The following is a 25,767-nucleotide window of genomic DNA, read 5'->3' as shown; positions in this document are numbered from 1 at the left end:
CCTGATGGGGAACAGAATTCAGATCCAGAGCAGAAGTATGTTCCAAGGCATATGACCCACCTAGGAGAGATTAGAGTAAGTTGCAATTGAGTGGGCATACCTGGGGCGTGCTATGTTTAAAGCAACTTGAGCTCAGCTGAGCATTTCAAATTGGGAAACACTCATCATGCCTTTTCACATACCCCTTTCCACACCAAGTCTCAAGGTATTAAAACTTTACTATAAATTTGAATTAAACATTTAAAATCAGTTTCATAGAGTATCAACATATAGGATGTTTGCAACTATCTTTATCAAATGATGAAGTGGCCCAGAGGGCAGGCAGCAGCCTTAGACATCTCGTAAATGGTTTGGATTAAGATATAAGGTCTGTTCTGCAAACAAATGAACATGAGCAACTTGACCCATAACTGCAAACCTCCTGGTAGGTGACACGAACCTCATGAAAAGGTTCAACAAACAGTGGCTTACTGATTAGGCAAGGATTGCATTGCCTTCTAATGAACACTCAGGGCTTCAGGTTACGAGCTGGAATCCAGTGAACAGCAATAAGTCTGTAGCATAAATAGATGTGTCACCCTAAAGAGAGATTTTCATGATGCTTCTGCATTCATGCTTTACAGTGGGATTAGCAGCTGCTGTTTATTCTTTGCCCTAGTCGCCTGTAGACCTCCCAAAGTTTCACTGTCTTGTTAGAGACTTACCCAGATTTTTTACATGAATCTTGCTAATGTGATGCTTAAATTAGAAACTGGGAGCAGAAACCATTCAATCCAGTGTAGTACAAAAGACAATCTAATATATGCCTATTGTGAAGATTCCAGACCGTTATCTCATGTAAAAAGGTGAACGCAGTACTGACTAGAGAGGTTCATTAATCAAAACCGAAGATTGTCAGAATTAAGTCATGGATGCTATGTGTGAGAAACCTGTAGCAATGATTATTTTAAGGGATTAAATGGAAAATCATAAAGATAAACTATACACAGCAGTAAAACAGTCTCTTTAAACAAAAAGAGACATTCAGTCCCTGACTCCACCAGAATAAAAGGTGAAGTTTTTGGGCTCCTGGGTGGCTCAGTGGGTTAAGCATCTGCCTTCGGCTCAGGTCATGATTCCAGGGTCCTGGGATCGAGCCCCACATTGGACTCTGCTCAGTGAGGAGCCTGCTTCTGCCTCTCCTTCTGTCTGCCTTCCTGCCTACTTGTGCATTCTCTCTCTCTCTCTCTCTCTCTCTCTCTCTGTCAAATAAATAAATAAAATCTTTAAAATAAATAAATAAATAAAAGATGAAGTTTTTATAAATTTACTCCCACCCACAAGACAAAATGAGCATAACTTGACAAAGTCAACTTTGTGTTATAGCTGGTAAGTTCTTAATGAAGTGGGACAATTATCTAAAATACTTCCAGTTTGGGGCACCTGGGTGACTTAGCCAGTTAAGTGTCTGCCTTCAGCTCAGGTCATGATCAGGTCTCGGATCGTGCTCCCTGCTCATCAGGGAGCCTACTTCTCCCTCTCACTCTGCCACTCCCCCTGCTTATGCTCTCTCGCATGCTCTCTTTCTCTCATAAATAAGTAAAATCTTTAAAAGAATTTAAAAAATAAAGTACTTTCAATTTGAGATAATAAACTAATTTCCACTAAATTTCACCCCCAAAATGTGTATTTCTCCCCCATGTCATTTCTGTGGTAAAGTCTTTCACTTACAGGTTCCCAGATCATTTGACTAAGCAGTTCTTGACATCTGGACTTTGGACGAATACTGTTGGTGACAAAATTGTTCCATTTTCATCCAGATATGTGGTATTATGCAAATGACAGTGTCTTCACCCTCCCACAGAGAAAGATGATTAAAATAATTTTCATACCCTTTCAGTCCCTCAACGTTCATCCTTCAGTGTATTGCAGTTACTCACATGAGTGCTTTTCAGTCCTACCTTTTAGGGGACTGTATCTTTTTTCTTACACTGAATGATGTAGAGAAATTCAGAGGTAAACAAGTCCAGGAGAGGAGAAAACAACTTAGAAAGTTGTAAACATGGTGAAGTTCAGAAACAGGAAGTAGTGTAAAAGTTTCAAGGAAAGGGCTGTTACCTTCTACTTAGTAATCAAGGGAAGGCTTAATTAACAAGATAAAAATGTGTGCTTATTCTTGAAGAACACTTGGAAACTGGACATGTGTGTCAAGGGAGAAATGGTCATTCCAAGCAAAGCAACAGAATGAACTGCTTTGAGGTGGAAAGTGTAAGGCACGGTCAGGATAGCTTGAGGAGTTTAATTTAGCCTTGGCATATGTTCCATGAAAGGAAGGAGGTGGGATCTATGTCTAAAAAGTAAGTTCAGTTGAGATAACAGAAGATCTTAGACATCAGGCTGAGACTCGTGAACTTCGTCTGACAGTAGAATTCCAGTGACAATTCTTGAACAATGGAATAGCAGATTGGAAGAGTATCCATTTAGGATGGTTGCTGAGGTAGCATGTAAACCATGTTAGAAGAGAAGGACAATGAACAGAAATTGTACTTATAAGCACTGATAGAAGACAAATGCAAGAAATCAGGTGGTGATCAAGTCCATTGGACTTGGCGGTTAACTGAGTGTGAGAAGCAACAAAGAGTCACCTTCACAGTTACAGGGCTTGGTGTCTGAGGTGCTAGTACCATTCAGGGAAGCAGAGACAGCGCTTTATGGACTAGAAAATATAGTGATCAGTTCAATTTTACACGTGGCATTTTAAAATCTGTTTTGGACATCCAGGGGAGATCCAGCAGGCATTTGGAAATGAGAGTTCGGGAATGAGAGTGAAGCTGGTGGGAATTCTGGCCAGAGAGGTGATCCTGTGTATTAAAGCTTTCAGAGAGTATGAGATCCCCAAGGGAGAAGGTGGTAGGAAGAAAAATTGATGTTTAAAAGAAAGCAGCAGGCATGAGGAAGTCTCATGGTGTTGGAGAACAGGATCTGTGGAGAGACAAGAGAGAGAATAAAGAGATAAAGATGCCATGTAACAAAGTTACACAGACCCTTGAGTGTCCCTCTCTCTCTAGCTTGGAGTTTTACTTTTTGAGGTGAAGATTGTTATTAGCCTATCTGCCATGCCTAGCTTCTTGCCAGAGGTTATCAGAGGACAAAGGCCAATCAGGGCGCAGTCCAAATTGAGAATTGTTAGTGTGCAAGTGTGCCTGTGTGTTTGTGGTTTTGTGTGTTTGTGTTTGTGTTTTCTGTCTGATTAAGCTGGGTTTATGTGGTTTGCTTTTTCCTCGTTTTTTTCCAAACTCCATTCAAATTCACTTGATGGTATTTTTGTTCAAATAAATGAAAACACATCATTTATGTAGAAGTCATGGATCTCTGTAGTTTTCTTGGGACATTTGTTTGTCTGCCGTAAGGTGAAAGATCCCCTCAATCTGAAAGAAAGGTGACATGATGGCATATTGGTCACACTCTGAAGATTCTTCCACCCCGGACTCACTATCTGATTTCTTTTCCTCTCCTTTCATGCTCCTCACTTGCTAGATATTAGGACAGCCCCCAGGATACCATGCAGCCATTCTCAACCCAGTTCCAGTCCTCACAGCTCAGTTAATTCACCTCGGGCAAATTTCGCTGTGCCTCCACACTAATGTTCTTGAACACCTGCCTTCTCTAACTCTTCTTTAGTTACCTCCGGATAATCTCCCTGTGCCTTCCTGTTATGTTTGTCTGCCTGAAAACTTTGAGAATCACGACTCTCAGACTTTTCTAGAAGCACCTTATGAAGAAACAGTCTCCTAGGAATAGATGTCTTCAGCTCTTAGAGACCATCTAAGCCCCCAGATCTGAGAAAGGGACTCCCCAAAGTTCCTCTCCTCTTTCCTTAAAACTACTTTTCTGCTGCATATATCATTTTTAATTATAATCATGGTGGAGTTTTTTGGAAATGGTTTGTATTTCTAGCCCAAAATTTGGGCTATAGCTTTTTTTTTTTTTAATATGAGTTTTAGAATCCAAATACCACCTATAAAATATTCCTACAGGAAAATGTGTTTGGATGAAAACCTGTTGACTTAAAAATTGAGATTTGTGATCTGTATTTTATACACAACCGATCAGTAAATTGAGTCCTGGCCACATAAGTATTTGTAACCATGATATTAGATAGAGTGAATGTAATAGCACCATATTTCTTCTCGATCATGACTATACATTTATCACAATTAATAAAACTGTTAAGAGCATGAGTATTTTATCACCATTTCAGAGTTGAGATTCACTGGCTTCTACCAACTACTTTGAATCAAATAAAATTAGAAGCAGAATGCTGTGCAGGGCAGTCCAATTTATGATTCACTACATGTTGCAGGAGCCAAGGCAGGTTGGAATACTTTCTTTTACTGACGGGGATCAGAGGGAAGAAATCATCTTGTTGCTGGCTGCTCCTATAGCTAACCCCAAGAAAGAGAGACTGGAGGGCTGTGCAAATGAAATTCAAGAGGGTGGTTCTATCCTCACTTAACTATTTTTGCCAGAATAATTCATTTTACACTAACAGTAATGTATGTAGCTTCTCCCAGCCTCCCACCGACTCTTCTAGGAAGCAAGCTCCATGCTTCAAAGCGGGTGGGCTCTTGAAGCATGAGACCGTGAAAGCAAGAATTTATGAGTGATATATTTAATAGAGCTTATGTGGGTATTTGTCTGACATACAACTAGCACTATCATTATAGGCAATGCAGAAAATAGAGTAAGGTAGACAGATGGAAGCAAGCATCCATTGCCTCATCATCCAAAGCCATTTCCTCTTAGCATTTTGGGATGATTGACAGGTGGATAGAAACTGCAGTATTATTTTGTCCAGCGAAGTCTTCATCTGGGTGTGTGATCTAAGGTGTAGACCTGGGCATTTTTAGAACCTCCCGGTCACTGACATTTGATCTGCAGACATAGAAGATGAGATGAGAAAATCCCCTCATAAAGCACAAAGTACACCAAGAAATAAAGCCCCACCTCCTGGCACAGAGCTGAATTGGCCCAGCGGATAGGATACATGAGCATTCAAAATGAGCTATTTGCTGACTTTAATGGACCTTCTAGTTCTTTTCCAGCTTCTCACCTAAGATGCCCCCTTTAGCTCTTTGTGTCTAATTAAAAAAAAAAAAAAGTCAGCTCCTTAGAGCAAATATGAGGCTAGTGTCATTTTTGTACAGGCAAATAATGGTGCTGCTTTAGAAGAACAATCCTGGTGAACATTCAAGTAAATATTAAGATTTAAATAGACCTGCTGTGGAGGCAAGAACAAACTTTAACCAGAAATCTTAAAGGAAAGGACACTCTCATAGCCCTAGTAGGAAATGATAAGCATTTCCCAAAATAATAAAACCCACCTTTACTGATCATCAGATAACAGCATGTGGCTTCCCAATAAAACATATGAATTCATGCAGTAAAGGCTGGCCTTGAACAAGGGGGGTTGCCAGAACTCCAAGGCAGACACGACTGAACATGGAGTTGGAGGTGAGGGGAAAGAAAGCAGAGGCTACACCATACCATTCACTCTTCTTTCTTTACATCCAGTAACAGTAGCTTCTGTTCCAGGCACATGCTCAGTGGATGAGAATTTAGCAGTGAGAAAACAGACACTGCCCTTGTAACAGTGGAGTTTAGTTGGGAAGAAAGACACTCATCAAGGGAGCACATAAATCAGCTAATGATGTAAAACTCTGCTAAGTTCCTGTAGAAAAAAATACACCAGAATCAGGTCTCACAGGAGACCTGATCTGTTGTAGAATTAGAGAAGGCCTCCAGCCTGGCTGAGATCTGAAGAATGGACATGAGCCAAAAGAAGTTGTGTGGGGAGGGGGGCGGGGTTGTTAAGAGAAGAGCTTGTGTAGAAGCCCCAAGATGAGACCATAGGGAGGGAACTGAGGTCAAGACCACTCCCATCATGAGCTACGAGAGACTGGAAAGCCAGAGAAAGGGGGACAAGAGTAGGACAAGTAATAAGGTAAAGGACAGACGTTTTTGAGAGGAAATTTCTCGAAAGATGAAAAAATCCAAGAAATGTTGTAGTCTGAGAAGAGCCGCCCTTCCCATGTGCTCCATGTACTTCCAGGTAGAAAACTTTTTCTTTTTTAAGGTTTTATTTTATTTTATTTTATTTTATTTGACAGAGAGATAGAGAAACAGAGAGATCACAAGTAGGCAGAGTGACAGGCAGGGGGAGAAGGAGAAGCAGGCTCCACTGAGCAGGGAGCCCAACGTGGGGCTCAATCCCAGGACCCTGGGATCATGACCTAAGCCAAAGGCAGCCGTGCCCACCGACTGCCAGCTAGAAAACGTAATAGGAGGCACATTCCATTCACTTGGCAACAAAAACTCCAATAGATCAGGAAGTGTTCTCCATGAGAATTGCATTAAAACACTTTCTAAACGTACAAATCAAAATAGTTTGGATAAAAAATTGAGTGTAATGTGGTTCTGTGTATCTTGCACATACTAAAAACTATTGAATTACATACTTTAAATGGGTGAACTGTCTGGTATGTGAATTACAGCTCAATAAGACTTTTCATCAATTCTAAACAAATAAGCAAACTGCCATATTACTGAACTGAAAGACTGAATTTTTAAAGATGGTAAATTTCCCCTTGCTTAGTTAAGAGGTGTGAAGTAATTCCAATGAAAATACCAAAGGACTTTTTTGTTGACTTGGGTGATTGTTACTGAATCTTCTAAAAAATATATATACTAAATTTAATCTAAAAAAGAAGATTCAAGGGATTTGTTCTTCTAGATATTGAGATACTTAATATTCGTAATAATAACAGAAAATCTAATACTTATTGACCACTCCCATATGCCAGGCACTGTTGTAAATGACTTTAATACATAACCCACTCCCACTGAGGGGTCATGGAAATTAAAATAACCCAAATAAAGCAATTTACATTGTGTCTAGCAACTAGGGGGCACAAAATAAGAATAGTTAAAAGTCTTGTCAGATTTTAATACCAATATTAATTACATGTATCTTGAACAATTAGTTCTCTGTCTCTCTTTCTTGTCACTGTGAAGTGGGTGAAAGGGAAGATTCTCTTTCTGAGCTAATTTCTAGGGAGCTTGGAGGCAAATTTCTTGCCCACTAACAGCAGATTTCTTTTCATTGCAGTATGCATTTTAAAAAATATCATTCCTGGCTTCATTTTGGTTTTTTTTCTGCTTCATCCTTTTTTAATGTATGCTGTCTTGTATTTTGTGTGACCTTTAAGCTGCCACCTTAAATCTGTTCAGGAAGAGAACAAGGTATACAGTAAGTAATGTCAAAATCGGATAATAAATAAGGAATATTAACAGCAATTCAAAAAAGAAATAAAATTGGGCAACAGATATAAAAAAGTTAAATCTTACTTGTAATCAAAGAAATGCCAATTTAAACAGCAATGAGATGATATTTTTACCTGTCATGTTCGGAATCTTTTACTGGTAGTTCTCAGTCTTGGTTGAAGCAGCATACTCTGCTATTGGGAAGGTAGGTTGGTGCAATAGTTCATAAATCAATTTGGCCATTTCTTTTTTTTTTTTTTTTAAGATTTTATTTATTTATTTGACAGACAGAGATCACAAGTAGGCAGAGAGGCAGGCAGAGAGAGAGGAGGAAGCAGGTTCCCCGCTGAGCAGAGAGCCCGATGCGGGGCTCGATCCCAGGACTCTGAGATCATGACCCGAGCCGAAGGCAGAGGCTCAACCCACTGAGCCACCCAGGCGCCCCAATTTGGCCATTTCTATCAAGAGCTTTAAAAGGGTTTGTTTATGCCCTTTTACCCTTGACTACCATTTCTAGGAATCTCTCCAAAGGAAGTAACTTAATATATGGACAATCATTTATTATAAAGATCATTGCAGTGTTACTCAAAATAACAAAAACTTGGGAACCATGTAAATGTCCAACAATAACACAGTTAATGCATTATAATATTCCTGTGTGCTATAATTATGTAACCAGTAGATATAATTTTGAAGAACTTTTAGAATATGAAAAAATTTTAATTAAATATCAAAAAATCAAAATATAAGTATAAGTGAAAAATTGGGATATAAAGCCATAGACAGTGTTTCCATTTTTGTAATATGCATACGTACAACTATAAAGAGAAGGGATGAGAAGGAAATAAAATACAATATTAACAGCACTGATACCTGAGCAGTGTGATTGAAGGAAATATTATTTCCACTCCATATTTTCTGCAGTGTTCATGGATTATTTATGTAATGAAGAAGGACATAATAAGCCAAGTAAGAATGAGAACAACGTAGACACAAGAGGGTAGTTACATCAGCAGTGTTTTCTCCACATGCACTGCTGCTGTCTACAGCCTTTTGCATCCAAGTGGCTTGAGTTTCTCAATGAGTAGCCCTTCTATAGTAAACTGTTTACATTTTAAAGATGCTGAGCTTTCCACAAAGACTTTCAGTAGTAAATTTTCATTCCCACTCAGTTTATTCACAGGACTTAGCACAGTCTGATATTATCACATCATTCATTTGCTTACTTGTTAATTGTCCCACTATATCTTGCTCACCACTAGATCACAGTGTTGGGTGAATATTCAGTAAATGTTCAATTAGTAAATAAATGAGCCATGCGTGGCTGGCTCAGTCGGTTAAGCGTCTGCCTTTGGCTCAGGTCATGATTTCAGGGTCCTGGGATTGAGTTCCACATTGGGCTCCCTGCTCAGTGGGGAGTCTGCTTCTCCCTCTCCCTTTGTGCTCTCTCCCTCTGTTTTCTCTCTCATTCTTTCTCAGTTAAATGAGTAAAATATTTAAAAAATAAATAAAATGAATGAATGAAAATGGCAGCATCATTGGAATAGGGCTATAGTTTTCTGTGGGGATTACTTTGAGATCAGTGCTTTTGATTCAAAAGCATCCTTGCAAAAGACTGTTTAAAACCATGCTCCTACTAGATGCTATGGAACAAATAGAAGGAAAGCCACAGTAAGGGACAATGTACTACTATATGATATAAAGGGCAAAATTCTGGTGTTGGCAGATCTAAGTGTGATGTATGCCCCAGTTGTAGTGAGTTTGGCAAGTTACTTGCCGTGGCGTCTGTGACCTCATCTGAGAGGATAACAGGGGAAAATGGATGTGAAATATCTAGCTGAAGTTCTGATTCCATCTACCACTAAATTATAAACTCTATGAGAGTAGAGACCAGATCTATATAAAATAAAGCACCTATCCCTAGAACCTAAGTATATAGCAACCACTTGTTTAGATAACTGTTGGGTAAATAATGGGCTTGTCATGAGGCCAAGCAGAGGTGATCAACATGTGTCCAGTAGAAGAGAGGTAGAAGATAGGAACACCTTTCACTTGAAGTTGGAGAGTATACCCAGATGAGTTCCAAATTATGTCCAAAGAGTGACCTGGGGTGTTGGAGCCATGAGTTTGGTACAATCAGAGGATCAGATCAAAGAAAACCTAAGACTGTGATGTCCATAGTGGCGCCAAGGATCGAGTTGTAGGTTTCCATGACCGAGAGCAGAAGACAGGTAATGCTGCCCCAGCCTGGGTGGTTCCGGGTCTGGCAGCAGATTGTGGAGCTGGATTAGAAACATTTAGTGCTCCAGGCAAGATCAGACACACGGTACCTGGCTCCTATTAGGAGCTGAAAAACTGGGCATTTCCCTTCCCTTCCTGACTGTTCTTCAATTTAAAAAACTTTGGAAAACCCAAAAGATTTTGCTGATTCACATTGATAAATGGAAAACTGAACAAATGAACATGTGATCTGTTTAATTCCTCACTTACTTCCAAAATATTTTTGAGATGGCATCTTTATAGAACTTTTTGAATAACTGCAGCTTTATGACTTTCAAATAGATATAGTAATTCATACTAACAGCAGCAAAGTGTTTTCAATTAGACACCCTGCTGGGTTTGCATTAATGAATGTCTAAGATCACTTCCTTCATTTGAATACAGAGAATGTGCCAAATTTTTGCAAACCTTTCTCTTAAATTAGGGGAAAATTGGCTTCTAACTTTGTTTACATTATTAACCTGCTTAGAAAACACTGTCTTTATGCATACTTTTGTACCAATAAATATATCATAGGATATCTATAAATATTCAAATCTTATATAATGTAAACATTAGTATACAGTCTATCAACTGTGTGTTCATACACGGACATATTATTTTAAAAGTAAACACTTCTTCATTAGACATATACACATTTGTAATTAGGGAGAGCTAAGTCACTCTAAGTCATTCTTGGACATAATGTGGAAATCTCATGGCTATACCTTCCAACTGCAAGTGAGAGGGACTCCCACCCTCTGCCTCTGTCCTGCTGGACACATCTCGGCCACTTCTGCCTGATCTCACAAGCATTCACACCACACTTATATTTGATGCTATGGAATGAATACAAGGAAAGCCCCAGTAGGAGACAGTATAGGGTGATTCAAAGGACAAAGTCCTGGTGTTGGGTAGATAAAAAGTTTGATGCAACTTAGGTTTGAGAGTTTGCTCTGTGGTGAACCTCATTTTCACATTCAATAAATCTCTCTGTGTGTCTAAAAAAGTTGCAGGCAAATCCCTAACTGGGCTTCTTTTATGTCTTAAATATGTATTTTAGCTCCACAAAGCATGTGAATTAATGAGTATTGGAGTCTTATGATTTAGCCTCAGCTTCACATTTTAATCCTCAATCAGCTCAGAAGCTAGCCTGACCTAACCACCCTGTGCCTCCATCCAGTGGCCTGTCAGGAAGCTTAACTGTGAGCTCAGCTCCTTCAGTGGACTCAGTCTGGGAGATTCAGCCAAGTTAGGGCTCACTTTTCCCTACTGCAACTGCATACAAGACTGTTCCAACCAACTCCACAGATACATCTCTATAAAAAATATATATGTATCTATATAATACATAATGTATATATTGTTTATATAATATACAATATATTGTGTATGTATTGTTTGCATATTATATAGGTATATAGGTAAAATGTATACTTAATACATAATGTATATATCTGATGTTATTTATAGCTTAAATTCGGAAAGATATTTTGTCAGAACCATTAATATCTTTCAAACTCAAGAACTGCACTTACGGCATTTTACTAGGAAGGTGCTGCCTAAAAAAACGCCAAATGACAGAAAATTCAAGTAGTGCCACCAAAACAAGACCTTAAATGTTTCCTTAAATTATATTTGAACTGGGATTTTATTTTTCTATGCATGATATGAAGATATAAAATCGGTGGAGGTAACTCTATTGGCAAAAAAGAATATAAGTGAATGTAGGCACATAATATATGTATCTCCTGTGATTTGCATGTTTAAAATGATGATCAATCCTGAGGGTCATACATACGAACCTTCATATATATGTGCGTATTAGCTTTATAATAAGACCCCTTATATAGTGTCAGGGACAGGAACTGAGAACAACATCAATAAATAATAATGATAATAACATTTGTTGGATACCAACCATGTTCCAGGGATTGTGCTAACTGCTCTACATGGATTTTTCTCATTTAAATTTTACTGCATCCATATGGATGAGGAAATGGGGCTAAAAGAAGTTAGGCAACTTGTCCAAGGCCATCTAACTAATAAATGGTAGAGGCAGGATTCATAACCAACAAAATCTGACTTATTATTCTTACTCAGTGTTTCATTGTCATATGCAGTAAGAATGTTTTTCCCAACCTGATGTGTTTTTAAAAATATTTTATTTATTTATTAGAGAGCAAAAGCCAGGGGTGGGCGAGGGCAGTGGGAGGAGAGAAGCAGACTCCCCACTGAGCAGGGAGCCTGACCTGGGGGCTGATCCCAGAACCCTGAGAGCTTGACCTGAGCCAAAGTGAGACGCCCGGAATGACTGAACCACCCACACGCCCCCCAAACCTGATGTATTTTAAGTAGTCCTTTCCCCACCATTGGACTTAGCCTGGGAAAGCTGTTCACACGCAAAGGTGACTCAGGGGCAGAGACTGCTGCCGAGACTGTGGCATTTGAAATTGTGCACTGGGTTCGTATGGGATGAAGAAGTGAGAGACACAGATCTGGGAAGGATTTTCTCCCACTCCACCCTCACCACCATCATCACTAACGCCCTACCCAGAGAAGTGTTGCCGCAGGAATGTGCCCTTCTGGGCACTTCGTAAACTAAGGATGAGTTATTTATCCACAGTGTCTCGCCCTGAGCACCACCGTGGCGCCGCCGTCACAGCCTAGGAAACGGCCACTGCTGTGACATGGCAGCTTCTCTTGGCTGCAGTCAGGGGTTTCCAGAGGATGCTGTTGTGCTCAGGTGTGAGCCCTGGTGCTAATTAATCTCTGGGAAATCCCTCAAACTGCTACTCAACTCTACCTTCAGCACCACTGTACTCACATCAGTTTTATTCAGAGAGAAGAGAGACTAAATCAGTCTCTGTTCTTCAAGATATTGTTTATACTGTTGAGAGTCTAGAAATAATCTCTAGTCCTTAAGAGGGGATTGGCTCAAGTAGGGGGCACATTCTTGCACTGAAATACAATGTTCCTCTTTAAAAAATGAGCTATTTAGTCAAGTTTTTAAAAAGTAGATTATACAAAATGAGCATATAAAATAAAACAGTCTGTAAAAACATGCTGTGTTCGCATTTTTAGTTTTACTGAATTGGCACCATTGTGTAAGGGTTGCTCACCACTAGAATACAGTGATATCAGGGGCATCTCAGTTCTTTCTTCCTGGCACAGGTCCTGAAATTCTCCCAACAGCCATTTCTTTGTATTAGGAAATTTTCCTCCAGGTGGCTCCTATATAATACTGCATGTATTTCAAGATAAGACAGATGTTCCCTGAAAGAGGTGATACTTCTGTTAATATCCTATATTTTTATTAATCCTATAAATTTATTAATCTAATATTAATTTATTAATCTATTAAATTAATTTTTATTAATTATCTTATTAATTTAGACTAGATAATTCTACTTACATAGAGAGCAAGGAAAATATGTACCATTGGACCATTTGATGAATTTTAGGGAGAAGACACCAACCATCAAATCTGTTGAAATATTCAGAGGAGGAGGCAGCCAGCCTAGCTTGCTGCCAGGACTCACTTTCTCCTCACTCTTGACTTCTGAGAGCTGAGGCCACTTTGACCTCATGTTCAGAGACAGGCCTCTTCCTTACCTTTCCCGTCAACAGGCTCAGAAACCAATCCCATTCTCATTCAAGGAGAATTTAATATACTCTGTCTAGATCCTTTCCCCTCCAAAGACCCTCTCCTAATAAGACCCTCTCCAGGGTCTTATTAGAAATGCAGATTCTCAGGCCCTGCTCCAGTCCTGCTGAACCAGAATCTGCATTTTTATGAGATTCCTGGATGTTTCATTTCTGTAGTACAGTTGGGGAAGCAGTACTGTTGGTCAGTTCCCGCATGACCCAACATCTGGTCACTTTGCTGCTGACCCCACTCGTTCGTACCTTTTACCTCCAGTCAGGGACGTGTTCCAGGACTAAATCTTAGAATTAGTGTCATGTTAATTTCAAGGTTCTAGTGATGTCTAGCCTTGGTCCTCTCTCAACATCTGGGAGATACTTTGGCTCCACGCCCCAGCTGGCCAGTTACAATTTTAGCCCAGCTGGTAAACATCTTGGATAATGGACCAATGCGGTTTTGTTCCTTATTGTCCACCTGCCTCAACATCACTCTGATCTGTACTACTTTGTGCCTTCTCGCCAAACCAGCAACGCACCAGTCCATCATCTAAACGATTTCAGAAAAGACTCCCTGGTCTCGGTTACCAGTCCGCTGTCAGCACAAAGAAACTCTTCTTTGTGCTGCTTCTTAAGCCTTTTTATTCTTGTTCTTTCCTCCGTGCAGAGAGTAACCAGTTTATCAGCTTCTCTGAACCAAGATTAACGCATTTCTCAAATCTCGTGAATCACTTGACAAACCATTGTTTCCAGCTCATCCAGAGGAATGAAAGGTGCTGCCCCCGATTCACATCACGTTACCACAGACATGCTCCTGCACAAGTTCTTAGCTACAACGGAGTATGGAAAGAAGGAAAAGTATTACATAGAGGAAACTCAGCTTTTATCCTGACCCGCCGATTTTCTTTTCACTTTTACATGCTTGTAGAAAATGACCATTTTGCTTCTCTGATAAGACGAATGAGAAGGACACAAACCATGTGTAAAGCACTCCATTGTCTCCAGCTGTCAGGCCGGCACCTCAGTGTACCCCCTGCATCTCTGCAGCAGGAAAGGTATTTAAACAGGAGAGAAGACAGAGGCTAAGAAGAGTTAAGTCATTTTTCCCCCCAAAGTTCGGACTGCTACTTAAACCCCATGCTTCCTAATTTCAGATCCATCATGATTTCAATACAGCGTGCTGCCTCATATAAACCGTATTCAAAAACATATTTAGCAGACAAGGATAGGGATACCTGTGGCTCCCAAAGATTTGCTCAGCATTTCAGGAATGTAATTTGAGGAAAGTAACTATCAGAACAAGTAAGAAGTTCATAATACATCTATTTACGGCTTAATGTAGATCTGGTATTTGTGAATTACCTTAGGTTTTGGGATGGTTTGAGCTTCCAGAAAGCTGAGTATTTTGCAGGTCACATAATGAAATCAAGCAGCCAGTTTACTGAGAGCCAATCTGAAGTCCAGGAATGCACAATATATTTTGCTTTGTGTCATGTACCAAATGACTAATAGGCAGCAGGGGCTTTCAGGGTTATAATTTTAGCCCAAGGTTCTGGTAACTACATGAAGTCCTTGAGTGGTTTATGATATCATAAGGTGAAATTATAGCTCCCCAGGGGCAAGAGTTGTTGAAATGCTTTCAGCCACTGAGTACCATAACTAGCCTGTTCTCTATAGCAATTATAGGAAAAACTATATTAAATGCCTAGTCATATTGACTAATGACTTTAAATATAGAAATTATTTTTTAAAATGAGAATGGCAGGCAGGCAATTCATTCATCCATCCATTCCACAAATATGTACAAGTCACCATATGTCTACCACTAGGACAAAGGCTGGGGTTACAGCAATAGGCCAGTCCAGTCCCTAACACTGCCCTCAAAGAACTTTCATTTTAGGAGAGGAATCTGACATTAAACAACCCTAACTCTAAGATAAATGTTATGATGATGAATAGAATATTAAATATGCCAGTGTATTCATAGGAACCTGACCAACTGGGAAAGGAGGAACACCATCAGAGAAGGCCTCCTTGAGGAAGTAAACAGGACTAAACTCTGTATGATGAGTCAGAATTATAAAGGATAAGAAGAGCTTAACAAGCTTATATAAGCTTAACAAGCACATACTGAGAGTAATATATTGAGACCTTGAAAGGAAGGCACAGAAATCTAACCCCCCTCCAAATGGTAGGAACAGCTGTGTGTGTATGCTTGAGGAAAAAGTGAGAGAGAATCAGAAAATAATGACCTTGAGCACATTGTGCTAATTGAGGTAAGTCAGACAGAGAAAGACAAGTACTGAATGATAACGCGTGTGGTATCTAAAAGAGTCAAACTGGCGGAAAGCAGTAAAATGTTGGTTACCAGGGGGTGGGGGTTGGGGAATAAAATTGATGTTTTTTTGTGTGTGTTTTTGTTTCAAATATTTTATTTATTTATTTGACAGACAAAGATCACAGGTAAGGTAGGCACAGAGGCAGGCAGAGAGAGGGGGGAAGCAGGCTCCCTGCTGAGCAGAAAGCCCGATGCGGGGCTCGATCCCAGGACCCTGAGATCACGACCTGAGCCGAAGGCAGCGGCTTAACGCACTGAGCCACCCAGGCGCCCCAAAATTGATGTTTTTAAAGGGTACAAACTTGTAACAAGCATTAAATAAGCCATAGAGATCTAATGCACAGTAATGATATAGATAACAATATTGTGCTGTAACTGTAAAATATAAATATCACTGCAGTTGTGATCATTATAACATATAAGTGTATCAGAGTAACAAATTGTACACCTTAAATTTAAACCATCTTACATGTCAAGTATATTTGCTTAAAAAAAGAATACAGTGTACTAAAATGTATATACATATTTCTCATTATATATATACAAATATTATGTGCATATATATTCTATATAAATAATATATGTATGCGTGATATATGTGTATGAGAAATTGTGTGTGTGTGTGTATACAGTGTACATTTGCTGTGTGTATAGAGATGTATATATGTACGTGTTTGTGCACCAGAGCAGAATTTTCAATGAGAAAACACCAGGCCATTTTTTATAAAATGCTTCATCTTCAGTTACAAAAGAAAAGAATAAGATTCAAGGACTATAGAGATAATATTCAAGGAGTAACTAATTAGGATGACAAAATCAGATAAGATCATAAAATACTGTGTTGCCTGAAACTAATAGAACACCGTATGTTAACTATATTGGAATTAAAATTAAAATATTGTGTTGAATGGAACAATAGGTACAAGATTCTAAAAGAGATGACCAAGAGGTTTATTTATTTATTTATTTATTCATTTATAATTAACATATAATGTATTATTTGTTTTAGAGGTGCAGGTCTGTGAGTCATAAGTCTTACACTATTCACAGCACTCACCATAGCACATACTATCCCCAATGTCTATAACCCAGCCACCCTATCCCTCCCACCCCACTCCCCTCCAGCAACCCTCAGTTTGTTTCCTGAGTATCTTATGGTTTGTCTCCATCCCTGGTCCCTTCTTTCATTTTTCCCTCCCTTCCCCTCACGACCTCCCACCCTCCCTCTCAAATTCCTCATATCAGACAGATTGTATGATAATTGTCTATTTCGCTTAGCATAATACCCTCTAGTTCCATCCATGTCATTGCAAATGGCAAGATTTGGGGGTTTTTTGATGGCTGCATAGTATTCCATTGTGTGTGTGTGTGTGTGTGTGTGTGTGTGTGTGTGTGTGTGTATACACCACCTCTTCTTTATCTGTTCCTCTGTTGGTGGACTTCTAGGTTCTTTCCATAGTTTGGCTGTTGTGGACATTGCTGCTATAAACATTCGGGTGCATGTGCCCCTTCAGATCACTACATTTATATCTTTAGGGTAAATACTCATAGTGCAATTACTGGGTCCTAGGGTAGCTCTATTTTCAACTTTTTGAGGAACCTCCAGACTGTTTTCCAGAGTGGCTGAACCAACTTGCATTCCCATCAACAGTGTAGGAGGGTACCCCTTTCTCCACATCCTCTCCAACATCTGTTGTTTCCTGAGTGGTTAATTTTAGCCATTCTGACTGGTGTGAGGTAGGATCTCACTATGGTTTTAAATTGTATTTCCCTGAAACTGAGTGATGTGGAGCACTTTTTCACATGTCTGTTGACCATTTGGATGTTTTCTTTGCAGAAATGTCTGTTCATGTCTTCTGCCCATTTCTTGATTGGATTATTTGTTCTTTGGTGTTGAGCTTGATAAGTTCTTTATAGATTTTGGATACTAGCCCTTTATCTGATATGTCATTTGCAAATATCTTCTCCCATTCTGTTGGTTGTCTTTTGATTTTGTTGACTGTTTCCTTTGCTGTACAAAAGCTTTTTATCCTGATGAAGTCCCAATAGTTCATTTTTGCCTTTGCTTCCCTTGCCTTTGGCAGTGTTTCTAGGAAAAAGCTGCTGTGGCTGAGGCTGAAGAGGTTGCTACCTGTGCCCTCCTCAAGGATTTTGATGGATTCCTGTCTCACATTGAGGTCTTTCATCCATTTTGAGTCTATTTTTGTGTGTGATATAAGGAAATGGTCCAATTTCATTCATCTGCATGTGACTGTCCAATTTTCCCAACACCATTTGTTGAAGAGACCGTCTTTTTTCCATTGAACATTCTTTCCTGCTTTGTCGAAGGTTACTTGACCATAGAAGTAAGGGTCCATTTCTGAGCTCTCTATTCTGTTCCATTGATCTGTGTGTCTGTTTTGTATCAGTACCATACTATCTTGATGATTATAGCTTTATAATAGAGCTTGAAGTCTGGAATTGTGATGCCACCAACTTTGGCTTTCTTTTTCAGCATACCTCTGGCTATTTGGGATCTTTTCTGGTTCCATATAAATTTTAGGATTATTTGTTCCATTTCTTTGAAAAAAATTGATGGTATTTTGATAAGGATTGCATTAAATGTGTAGATTGCTTTGGGTAGCATAGGCATTTCCCCAGTGTTTGTTCTTCCAATCCATGAGCATGGAACAGTTTTCCATTTATTTGTGTCTTCCTCCATTTCTTTCATGAGTACTTTATAGTTTTCTGAGTACAGATTCTTTGCCTCTTTGGTTAGGTTTATTCCTAGGTATCTTATGGTTTTGGGTGCAGTTGTAAATGAGATCAACTCCTTAATTTCTCTTTCTTCTGTCTTGATGTTGGTATATAGAAATGCAACTAATTTCTGTGCATTGATTTTATATCCTGACACTTTACTGAATTCCTGTATGAGTTCTATCAGTTTTGGAGTGGAGTCTTTTGGGTTTTCCCTCATAAAGTATCATATCATCTGCAAAGAATAAGAGTTTGAATTCTTCCTTGCTGATTCAGATACCTTTTGTTTCTTTTCGTACTCTGATTGCTGAGGCTAGGACTTCTATTACTATGTTGAGTAGCAGTGGTGACAGTGGATATTCCTGCGTGTTCCTGTCCTTAGGGGAAAAGCTCCCAGTTTTTCCCTATTGAGAAGGATATTTGCTGTGGGTTTTTCATAGATGGCTTATGTGGTATTGAGGTATGTTCCCTCTATCCCTACACTGTGAAGAGTTTTGATCAAGAAAGGATACTGTACTTTGTCAAATGCTTTTTCAGCATCTACTGAGAGTATCATGTGGTTCTTGTTCTTTCTTTTATGAATGTATTGTATCACATTGATTTGCCGACGTTGAACCAACCTTGAAGCCCAGGAATAAATCCCACTTGGTCGTGGTGAATAATCCTTTTAATGTACTGTTGGATCCTATTGGCTAGTATTTTGGTGAGAATTTTTGCATCCATGTTCATCAAGGATATCGGTCTGTAATTATCCTTTTGATGAGGTCTTTGTCTGGTTTTGGGATTGAGGTAATGCTGGCCTCAAAATGAGTTTGGAAGTTTTCCTTTCTTTTCTATTTTTTGGAACAGTTTCAGGAGAATAGAAATTAATTCGTCTTTAAATGTTTGGTAGAAATCCCTTGGGAAGCCATCTGGCCCAGAGCTCTTGTTGGTTGCAAGATTTTTGATGACTGCTTCAATCTCCTTACTGGTTATGGTTCTGTTCAGTTTTTCTGTTTCTTTCTGGTTCAGTTTTGGTAGTTTATACGTCTCTAGGAATGCATGTGTTTCTTCCAGATTGTCAAATTTGCTGTTGTATTGTTGCTCATAAGATGTTCTTAAAATTATTTGTATTTCTTTGGAGTTGGTTGTGATCTCTCTTCCTTCATTCATGATTTTATTAATTTGGGTTCTTTCTCTTTTCTTTTTGGTAAGTGTGGCCAGGGGTTTATCAATCTTATTAATTTTTCAAAGAACCAACCCCTAGTTTCGTTGATCTGTTCTACTGTTCTTTTGGTTTCTATCTCATTGATTTCTGCAGTGATTTATTATTTCTCTTCTCCTGCTAGGTTTAGCCTTCATTTGCTGTTCTTTCTCCAACTCCCTTAGGTGGAGGGTTAGATTGTGTATTTGAGACCTTTTTTGTTTCTTGAGAAAGGCTTGGATTGCTATACACTTTCCTCTCAGGACTGCCTTTGCTGTATCCCAAAGATTTTGAAAAGTTGTGTTTTCATTTTCATTTGTTTCATTGTTTCCTCTTGTGGTTGAGTTCTAGTTTGAAAGCATTGTGGTCTGAAAATATGCAGGGAATGATCCCAGTCTTTTGGTATGAATTTAGACCTGATTTGTGACCCAGGATGTGATCTATTCTGGAGAATGTTCCATATGCACTAGAGAAGAATGTGTATTCTGTTGCTTTGGGATGGAATGTTCTGAATATATCTGTGATGTCCATCTGGTCCAGTGTGTCACTTAAAGCCTTTATTTCCTTGTTGTCATTTTGCTTAGATGATCTGCCCATTTCAGTGAGGGGGATGTTAAAGTCCCCTATTATTGTTGTATTATTGTCAGTGTGTTTCTTTGATTTTGTTATTAGTTGGTTTATATAATTGGCTGCTCCCATGTTAGGGGCATAGATATTTACAATTGTTAGATCTTGTTGGACAGACCCTTTAAGTATGATAGAGTGTCCTTCCTCATCTCTTATTATAGCCTTTGGCTTAAAATCTAACTTATCTGATATAGAATTGCCACCCCAGCTTTCTTTTGATGTCCGTTAGCATGGTAAATTGTTTTCCACCTCCTCGCTTTAAATCTGGAGGTGTCTTTGGGTCTAAAATGAGTTTATTGCAGACAACAGTTTTTTTTTTTTTTAATCCATTCTGATACCCTGCATCTTTTGATTGGGGCATTTAGCCCATTTACATTCAGGGTAACTACTGAAAGATAGGAATTTAGTGCCATTGTATTGCCTGTAAGGTGACTATTACTGTATATTGTCTCTGTTCCTTGCTGGTCTGTTACTTTTAGGCTCTCTCTTTGTGCAGAGGAACCCTTTCAATATTTCCTGGAGGGCAGGTTTGATATTTGAAAATTCTTCTAGTTTTTGTTTGTCCTGGAAGCTTTTTATCTCTCCTTCTATTTTCAATGACAGCCTAGCTGGATGTAGTATTCTTGGCTGCATATTTTTCTTGTTTAATGCTCTGAATATATCATGCCAGTCCTTTCTGGCCTGCCAGGTCTCTGTAGAGAGGTCTGCTGCCAATCTAATATTTCTGCCATTGTATGTTACAGACCTTTTGTCCTGAGCTGCTTTCAGGATTTTCTCTATCACTGAGACTTTTAAGTTTTACTATTGGATGACAGGGTGTTGACCTATTTTTATTGATTTTAAGGGGGCTTTTCTGTGCCTCCTGGATTTTGATGCTTGTTCCCTTCCCCAAATTAGGGAAATTCTCTCTTCTAATTTGCTCCAATATGCCTTATGACCCCTCCCCTTCTTCTTTTTCTGGGATCCCAATTATTCTAATATTGTTTCATCTTGTGGTATCACTTGTCTCTCGAATTTTCCTCTTGTGGTCCAGTAGTTGATATCGCTCTTTTTCTCAGATTCTTTATTCTCCATCATTTGGTCTTCTATATTACTAATTCTGTCTTCTGCCTCATTTATCCTAACAGTAAGAGCCTCTGTCTTTGATTGCACCTCATTAATAGTTTTTTTTTTTTTAATTTCAACTTGGTTAGATTTTAGTTCTTCTATTTCTCCAGAAAGAGATTTTATTTCTCCAGAAAGGGATTCTCTAGTGTTTTCTATGCTTTTTTCAAGCCCAGCTAGCATCTTTATAATCATCATTCTGAACTCTAGTTCTGACATCTTACTAATGTCCATGTTGTTAGGTCCCTAGCCATCAGTACTGCCTCTTGTTCTTTTTTTTTAGGTGAGTTTTCCCACCTTTTCATTTTTATCCAGAGAAGAATAGATGAATGAGAGAACAAAATACTGAAAGTGTAGCAGCGACCCCCCAAGAGGTTATTTAATGTGGAACAGTCACCTAGTGAAGAATTCCCGGAGAATATAAAGTTCACCACCAAATGGAAAAGGCAGGGAAGAGTTACTGACTGTACAATAATTTTTCAATATCATTTCAAACAATTGAATTATATTATTGTTTTCAGTGATAATATAATTTTCATTTGTGTCACACTTTATATATATGTATTTTCTCATCTTGCGAGGGGGCGAAATGACAGAGTTTTAGAATAGTTAAATATAAATAAATCCTCTAAAGTCATATATACTAAATGAAAGTTGGGTACAATAGAGATTGTATTTCAGAATATAAATAATAGGTGGGAGGAAAAGCAAATTTGAGACACAGACCAATAGGACAAAATACTTACTTAATCACATGTCCCAAATTCTAAGTAGAAATCCTTAAGTATAGGAAGTACTGCTTTTGGTTTAATGGTAGTTATTAGTAATACCACTCCCTTAGAGTTGGTTTCACTAAGAAAGTGACATTTTTAGAAAAAAATCTCAACAGTGTGCCATTTACAAGAGACACTTAAGCTAGACCTGACCTGGGGCATCTGGGTGGCTCAAGCAGTTAAGTGTCCAACTCTTGATTTCCACGCAGGTTGTGATCTCAGGGTTGTGAGATCAAACGTCACGTTGAGCTCCACACTCTCTCTCCCTCTGCCTCTGCCCCTTTTCTAAAAAAAAAAGACTTGAACTAAGCTAAAAAATTAAAAGCTAATATATTTGAAAAAGCATAGAAATTTATTTTTAAATGTGTTTTGCTACCTTAGAGTTCATCATAAATTTTAAAATAGTGAAAGTAACCCAAATATTTATTGCCTCTCTGAAAAGCTGTGTGCCAATCTAACATTACAATGAAACTCTGAAAACAAATATTTTAACCATTTTGCAGTAAATGCTATAATATAGTTATGTAAAGAAAGAATCTAGCTGACCTCTGAGACAAGTATCATATAATGACTGAAGTGTTAATAGCCATTCTTACTTGGAATTTTTTGTGCATTAATAATACTTGGAGTTAAAATGAACAGCATTTTCCAAATACAATAACTCAAGAATAAATGGAAACATTTGTGCAAGTGTTTCATTTTTTAAAATCACCTTGGGCTGAGTCAAACCATGGAAAATTTTAGCTCAAAAGAAAATTCTTCCTCCCCCCATCCCCCCCTAAAAAAATCACAAGGATGTGAAAACAGGATTATAATGGAAGCCGTCTTGCAACATTAACTGCAGTGTTCATTCCCTTAAAAGCCATAATTCATGGCTGTTCTACAGCCTTTTTCTTTCAGCAATTATGCAGATTAGAGGAAAGTTTGAATACATAAAAACTAAATACTGATAGAAAACCAAGTCTCATAAAAAGACATGTTTACTTGACTAGTTTGCAGTGAAGAAAAATGAGAGCTCACCAGCCTGCCCCAGCCCCAGGTGTCTCTGGTCCAGGGAGGTTGGGAAAAGTATGAAAACTCCAGCCATAGGGCGTTGCACAGAATTTCCTGCCTGGCACCTGTAATCACCTGGTGGTCAGTTGCATCCCGAGGGGACTGTGCCTTCAGTGGGAGGAGGGTGTTGGCAACTACTGGCTCTGTGGGGAATTCAGTGCAAAAATTCCTCTTCTAAACAGACAAACCGCTACAGAGACTACCTCAAGCCTAGTCCTCCTCCTTTCAATTTATCTTCTCTCTCTCTTCTTCTGCAGTTTATGGGTCACATGAAAGCATCTCATGAGAATTGTGCAATGCCGTTACGATTATGTATTTCCAGAACCTAGTGCAGAGCCTGGCCCTTGATAAACATTTGTCAAAAACCAGTGAAAATTCTTTAAATTCTGTTTCAAGTCAGAAAGCTTGCCTTTGAGTCTTGTCTCTGCTTTATAACTGGACTTTGTGATCCTGGACAAGGTGCTTAAACTGTAAACCTCAAATCCTCACCTAAGAAATAGAAATGAAAATAATACATACTCCTAGCACTGTCCGTAGGTAGTTATGATATAATGAATATAAAATCCCTGAGCAGAGTGCTAGCCTCTGACAATGTTGTGTGCTTATTTGTTAAATCTAAATTCCCCAGGGTTGTAAGTGGCCAGAGGAATGAAGAAGGACAAATTATATCTAATGCAAGGACTGAGGATGCATGCTAGTTACTTTTCTTAGACCTCTAACAGTAGGCCAAGACCAAATGCATCCTTGACTTCTCCAGGAAGAATTACAGCCAACATTCATGGCTCTCAGGATTTATGCTTTGACATACATCTTTAAAATAAAGCCTGTGACCATTTTTAAATGGGAAATCTCGGAAGAAGCCCAGAAGTATTACCAAGGAATATGAAATTTATTTGTAGGATTTACAGACATGATAACCCTCCAAACAAGTAGCATAAATTTTAAAATCTGAAAGGAACATACACACACACACACACACACTGAATATATTGTGCCCCCTCATTATCAGATTAATAAATCAGCCAGCAAGTTATTCTCCATGCTTAGAGTCTGTGGAAGATATAAAGAAGAATGCACATATTTTTTGTCCTTAGAAAATGTGTAATCAAGTTGGGATTAAAAGACCACAGTAACATAGGAAAGGAGATATGTTCACCAATAAGTATCCAGTGAGGATATTAGTATCCTTGACCACCCTATCAGAAATGGCCTCCCCACCTGACTTTCTATCTCATCATACCATCTTTTCTCTTTTCTTCCTTTTGTCACTAATCTGTAATTATCTGGTTTGCTTTTTTTTTTTTCTCAAGATTTTATTTATTTGTTTAAGAGAGAGTGTGAGCACAAGGAAGGGAGGGGCAGAAGCAGGAGAAGCAGGCTTCTCGCTGAGCAGGAAGCCTGATGCAGGGCTCGATCACAAGACCCTAAGACCATGACCTGAGCCAAAGGTAGGCACTGAATGGACTGAGCCACCCAGGCGCCCCTCTGGTTTGCTTTTTGTTAATCATTTTTCTCTATAGGAGTAGAGACCTATATTAGTCCTAGTGACCATCAACTAAGACACAGTGTATATGATATATATGTGCTCAATCAGTGAATTCTTTGTTATCCTATCATCTGACCCAGAGACCCTAACTGAGATGGCAGGCAAGACTAAATCAGAAATATGCTTGAAAACTTTTAACAAGAAATTATTCATTTATTCTTCTGTGTTCTTTCCACCAACTCCTATAATTCTAAAACTAATGATGAGGCATTGTGGTGGGTTCTAAAACAGTTCAGGGAAACTCATATTCCCTTAAGAAATGCATTCAAGTAAAAAACTAATCATGCCACACAGTGATTAGTGAAATAATAAAAATATGTAAAAGGGAGAAGTAACCCCCATGAGGATAGTTAAGTCTTTCTTGGAAGATCAGAGAGCCTTCTAAAAGGATCTAAAGAAGGAGCCTTCTAAAGGATCTATGTATCTAACCTGGATTTTCTACGCAGACTAGGAGGAGGGGAAATGGAAACTCCAAACAGAGGTAATGTGTGCAAAGGCAAAAAGGCAAAATTGGGCAGATGACATGAACGCTAGGCTCAGAGACAGAAGGACTCAGTTAAATTTCTGGATCCTCAATTATAATTGTTACCACTCTGTCAATTACCTCTTACTACAATAATACCATTGAACAAACCACACAACATCAGTGGCATACAACAGAAAACATTTATATGGCTCTCAAATTTACGAGGTCCAGCAGACTGAGTCTAGGTTCACTTACATATTCAGGGGTCAGCTTTCTGTTGTCTGATCTGGGGTTGCTTCAATACTTGGTAAGGTTACTTGGCTCTCTTCGGCCTATCTCATCCTCCAGCAGGTTAATCCAGGTATGTCCTTCTCACAGTGATAACAAGGCTACAGCGCAAAGCAGAGAGGTACCAACATTTCCCCCAAGACTGTGCTTAGATCATTTCTGCTTACATTCCAGTGACCAAAGTCAATCACCTGGCCAGAATCAGAGTCAAAGAGGGAGGGTACTCACAGTGATATGGCAAAGGGAAGAATTGGAGCCATGAATGCAATTAATAGATTATACACACTTAATGTCTCTGGAGTTTGGTTTTCTATTCAATAAATGGAGAACACAACAGTTCCTCCCTCTTGACATCCCAGGGTTTGGGGGAGGATATATTTAGAAGGTGTCATTGAAGTTCTTTAGCTGAGAATAAATAGAGAAATAACAAAGAAAGTTACTATGGAAATG

General features: G+C 38.9%; 1 protein-coding gene across 2 annotated transcripts in view; it reads left to right on the top strand.

Moving 5' to 3' along the window:
• GRIN3A (glutamate ionotropic receptor NMDA type subunit 3A) overlaps nt 1-25,767 on the top strand; it is a gene marked incomplete at both ends in the record, with an annotated part of 149,924 nt that overhangs the window by 63,014 nt on the left and 61,143 nt on the right. The window lies entirely within an intron of this gene.

The sequence above is a fragment of the Martes martes genome (assembly GCF_963455335.1).
Source record: "Martes martes genome assembly, chromosome: 12".
Classification (NCBI taxonomy): Eukaryota; Metazoa; Chordata; class Mammalia; order Carnivora; family Mustelidae; genus Martes; species Martes martes.
The sequence above is the reverse complement of the archived record's forward strand: the minus strand, read 5'-3'. Positions and strand labels throughout refer to the sequence as shown.